The 5,350-nt window shown below is 33.9% G+C and overlaps 1 pseudogene; it reads left to right on the top strand.

Moving 5' to 3' along the window:
* Positions 1–1,013: 1,013 nt before the first annotated feature.
* Positions 1,014–2,938, top strand: LOC137644892 (zinc finger MYM-type protein 1-like; annotated as a pseudogene).
* The last annotated feature ends 2,412 nt before the right edge of the window (positions 2,939–5,350 follow it).

Genomic DNA, 5,350 nt, shown 5'->3' with positions numbered 1-5,350 from the left:
CCTACCCGAGTAGGCATACGTCTGGCAATGCCAATGACGTGAGATATATATATATATATATATATATATATATATATATATATATATATATATATATATATATATATATATATGCATATATATACATATATATATATATATATAATTTATGTATATATATATATATACATATATATATACATATATATATATATATATATATATATATATATATATATATATATATATATATATATATATATATATATATATATATATAACTGTATAGTCAGACTCCTGCTTTATAGTCTATAGAGGAAATACATATATTATCATATGATTTTATCTTTGGGTGTGGTGGCACAAAAAGTGTATAGACTTTTGATGTCTCAGAATGTAGTGAGCTTTAAGGGGAAGATTGTTAATACCCTCAGCGGCGTCATCAAGGGGGTCTTTTGGGGCTGAGGCCCCCAAAATAAAATACCAGCCCCCCAAAAAATACTGACCCAACACATCCCCATAGAAACTTACAGTATTGCTCATTAACATGCGTCAGATATTAGCAATTTAGCATCTATATCAAATATCAAATTAAAGTCATAGACTACATTCACGGGCTAATTCAGAAAGAAGTATTTTTTTTGGTAAATACCTAGGCAGCTATGCTAACTGAATAATTTGCAAATTTAAAATCAGTGAAGAGCATTTTGACGGTATTTTAAGATTTCTAAGAGTTAAAAGATGCTTTCTTCATGTAATCTGTTACATGGCCCTTACATGTACTGCCATCTTAGATTCAGCCATTTGTTCTGAAGATGGACCCACACAACCAATTCTAAAAAATGTATCCAAAGATACCGTTTATTTCTCAGACCAGGTCTTTTCAATGTGATTGGCATGGTAGGTATGAGTGGCTTGAATACTCCGTGACTGGTGACAGAGTTTACTGCTTTGAATGAAGACTCTTCGGTGCTAATGTTGGGCGGCACAGATAAATAGCATTTACCAACGAAGGTTTCACTAACTGAAAGAATATGCAGGAAAAGGTATTAAAGCATGAAAAAGGCACATACCATGTTATTGCTATTGAAAAATTGCTCAACTTTAAAATTTCACAATTGCATGGTGATTTTCATAAACAACTTGATAGCCAGTAAACGTAACAGGTTCTTCACAATAGATAATATGTTGAGATATTATTGAACATTGTTATTACAATTGCTAAAACAAACATAGCATTCAGGGGGCATGATGAAAGAGAAAGTTCATTAGATAATGGGGCCTTTCGGGAAATTTTTAACTTGATAAAAATCTGAGAGATTTTGTGACCTGAAAAAAAAGAAGATATTAATTGCCGCCAAGTATACATCTGGATTACGTCAGAATTATTTTCTCAAAGCTGTAGCCGATTGTGTGCTGGATCTCATAGCCAAAGAAGCCAAGTCATCACCCTTCTTTTCAGTAATATCTGATGAGAATAGAAATGTTAGTATTACTGAACAGCTGTGTATGCATTAGGTATGCCATAGATGAAACAGTAAATGAGAGGTTCATAGGATTCATTTCTTCGAAGAATCTTGTTGCTACTTATGTAGTAACACGTTTTTAGAGAAGCTCCGTAATCTTGGCCGGAATATTAATAAACTAATATCACAGTGCTACGATACAGCATTTGCAATGAGTGGCAAAATCCGTGGTGCAAAAGCTCAAATCCGATAATCTGTAAAGAATCCTTGCTTTTATGTACCATGTTCTGCACACAGATTGCAGTTAGTCATAACACACACAACTTGGTGCCTGCCAGAAGTAGCAGAATCTTTAACTTAATTTGAGCTCTGATTAACTTCATCCGAATTCACTTGTGCCATGATGTATCACAGACCTCCAGAAAGACAAAGAATTGTTAGTTCTGGAACTTCCTAAAGTATATCAACTCAAATGGGACTACAACCATAAGGCCCTATGTCACTATCACAGCTCTATGAGATTTTTCTGGATACCCTAGAAGCTTTGTCTAACCATGGAAGATCTGGTAAAGAAAAAGCCTTACCTAATGGATTCCTACAAACTTGCAATAAGTTTGCGACAGTCTTTCTGTTGAATACCCTTTCTGAAGTATTTGATATTACAACTCCACTATGAAAGACATGGCAGAATGACAATATGGAACTTGATGCAGCACTTAGCGTAGCACAAGAAACACTTGAAATTATAAGTGACAAAAGAACAACACACTACCATTATAACATCATTTGGTGATAATCTGTTGATTTTGCTACTGAGGGAAATATAACTTCAGCTTTCCGTCAGGTTTCAAGGAAAAGGAAACCTTCTTCACGTCTACTGGAATCCTTTGTAATCAAAAACACAGGCCAACAAGACACTTGATAGGGTTGAGAACAAAGGAGCCTACTGTAAAAGGGGCCTGTATATCCCTGTATTTGATAAGGTTCTCAGTGAATTTAGACAAATACTTGATGAACCAAAAAGTATCCTCCTAGGTGTAGCTGGTTGCCACCCATCATCTTCAAATTTCTTAAATGGGAATGACTTGCAATACCTTACAGACCAGTACTCAAAAGGAGGGGAAACCCTCCATGTATAACTACTTATTGCTTAGAGAACACTGCAGGATGATGTGAAATCTATTTATGATACTTTCGATAAACTACAACTAATTAAACAATGTTTCCCCACAATTTAATGCGATTTGGCTTTAACTTTCCCTTTCAGTAATGCCAATTGTGAGCGATTTTTTTTCTGTCTTGAAATTGGTCAAAACTTACGTCAGTGTATCAATGGATCAGGAACGATGGACCAGTCTAGGCACAATTTCTATTGAGATAACGGCAGTGTATTTTTTTATCTTAATAAGGTAGGGGACAAATTTACTGCTATCCCAATATCTTTACAGTCAAATTCAGGTGAATCTACCACAAGGCATTTATATCTTACTTGATTTAGATGCAATGTACTTCATGTAAAATATGATTTATTATTAATTTTTTTTTTATGAGAAAAAGAGCTCCGTGTTATTTTGTATTTTAAACAGTTGTGTTCTGTAAGAATACGTGAAAGTAAATGTGCAGAGAATAGTTTCATCATAATATCTCATGTAATATGCCACATATATAAATGTATGCAATGCGCATACAATACTCAATTTTTTTTTCACTCCTTCTCATCTACCTAGTTACCATGTAATGGTTATATCATATATAAGCTCGTAGGGCTCCATCCCCCCCCCCAAAAAAAAAAAAAAAAAAAATCAACCTTTAGTGACGCCGCTGAGCACCCTCCACCTTTTTTAACCCGGCAGATGCTGATACATATTTTAAGCTGGGTGAACAGGTGCGCAGTATGCCGGGAGGGAGTAAGCAATCCTACTGAACATGAAGTGTTTTATCATTCAGCTATGTTTCTACATCTGCTAATTGAACCTTATGTTATATATGATTACTCGGGTTGCCACTTCCCCATGCTCGTATGAATATACTAAAAAATTTAATGCGGGAAAAAGGACATCGTTCTTGAATAGAACCATTTTCATGGTTACTCCTAGAAGATATTCTCCTATTTTCAGATTTCATCTAGTAGCCCCAGGAGGGAATTTTATTTAGATGCTTGACGAGGCATGTTGCTCTTTTTGTTTTATTTATAAAACAAGTTATTTTTCTTAGATATCGACGAAGCTAACAAATTTAGAGGAGACATTGCTGTTAATATTTTATTTTCATGAAACTTGAACTTCCGTTTAATTCACTCATGTAAGGACCGCGATTCTCTTTTAGATGACTTACGATTTTCATAATTTCATTTTGCCAAGACTACTGAATCATTTTATTTTAGGATTATATTTTTTTTTCAGTAACTGCAATACATTATTTTTCTTGTCGTTTACGTGGATATCTGTGGCGGTATCCTACTCACGAAAATTTTTTGATATTTTGTTTAAGTCTGCCTATTATCAATAAGCCTAAAGATACGGTGTGATTAAAGAACTCAGGAACAGAGATTAAGATATGAACAGATAAATTGATGGAAATTCGTGGCCAATTTTCGTGTATTTGATTCATATCATTAGCAGGGGCGTAACTAGAGATTTGAGACTGGGGTGGTGGGTCAGCTGAAATAGCAAGGAGGCCTCCCTTCCCCTTACCCTGGTGAGAGGCGAGCGAACCACGGTTAGATAGATATAGGGGAGGGGGCACTAATGAAAAAAAAATCAATTACTTTTAGGTGCAGTTTAATACGTTACATATACTTAGAAAATAAATAGCAATTATAGATATATATTAGCATATTTTTTTTTTAATTTTCTGAGCCTGCTTTTGAGGGCCGAGGGGCATTTTCAAAAAAACCTCCTGTCTCCATCTTAGCCACGCTACTGTATATACGTAGTTTAATAATTACAAAAGTAGATATATATTTACGTAAAATATGATGAAACTTGCGTCACTTTTATGGTAATTCACTTTGGATATGAGCAATATATATACTGTATATATATATATATATATATATATATATATATATATATATATATATATATATATATATATATATATATATATATATAAAGTTATTTTAGCATGTCAATTTATATGAAAATTTGCTGTTTAATATCGCCCCAAAATGTAAGATTTTGCATTTAAGTGCTTAGTATAGGGCACTAAATTCAGGGTCTTCTTTTATAGATATTAAAAGGAAGGGAAGAGCACATTGCTAACGTGTGTCTTTCTTGCTAGGAAGAAGAAAATAGCTAATGTAAACACCATGCACCATACGATGAGTAAAATTTTTAAATTTTGTTATTCAGCAATATTGGCGATTATGCAATTATATCCATCCATCCCCAGAAATTACAGCTGCAGTATATACCACCTTATAAGTGGCTAATCTCGTGTAAGGTGACATGATCTCATGATTTGAAACTACTCTCTCTCTCTCTCTCTCTCTCTCTCTCTCTCTCTCTCTCTCTCTCTCTCTCTCTCTCTCTCTCTCTCTCTCTCTCTCAGTATAGGGATTGGTATGTTTCAATTCTATTCAAATAACATAATGTTTAATTGTTACCGTTTAAAATACAGTAGTTATAGTTTAATTTTATAAAATTTGTTGGTTATTATTTTCAATAATTTAGATATCGGTGACCTTTTGGCGAACTCTCATTGAGATGCCCCTGTGGATCTGTGCAGGATGAGATCCATGTCATCTGGAACTGCCCTTTGGTCTTGCATGTTAGAGAAAATTTTGCTAGGATTAACTTTAATTCCTTTGTGTATTGCATGAACTATAATGACGAACGGGAGTTATGTAAATATATATTCAGCGTAACCCAAATTATTACTCAGTATAACTCTGAATAAGTGTA

The sequence above is a fragment of the Palaemon carinicauda genome, chromosome 8, assembly GCF_036898095.1.
Source record: "Palaemon carinicauda isolate YSFRI2023 chromosome 8, ASM3689809v2, whole genome shotgun sequence".
NCBI classification, from domain to species: Eukaryota; Metazoa; Arthropoda; class Malacostraca; order Decapoda; family Palaemonidae; genus Palaemon; species Palaemon carinicauda.
Note: the sequence above shows the minus strand (reverse complement) of the source record. Positions and strands in the feature narration are given on the sequence as shown.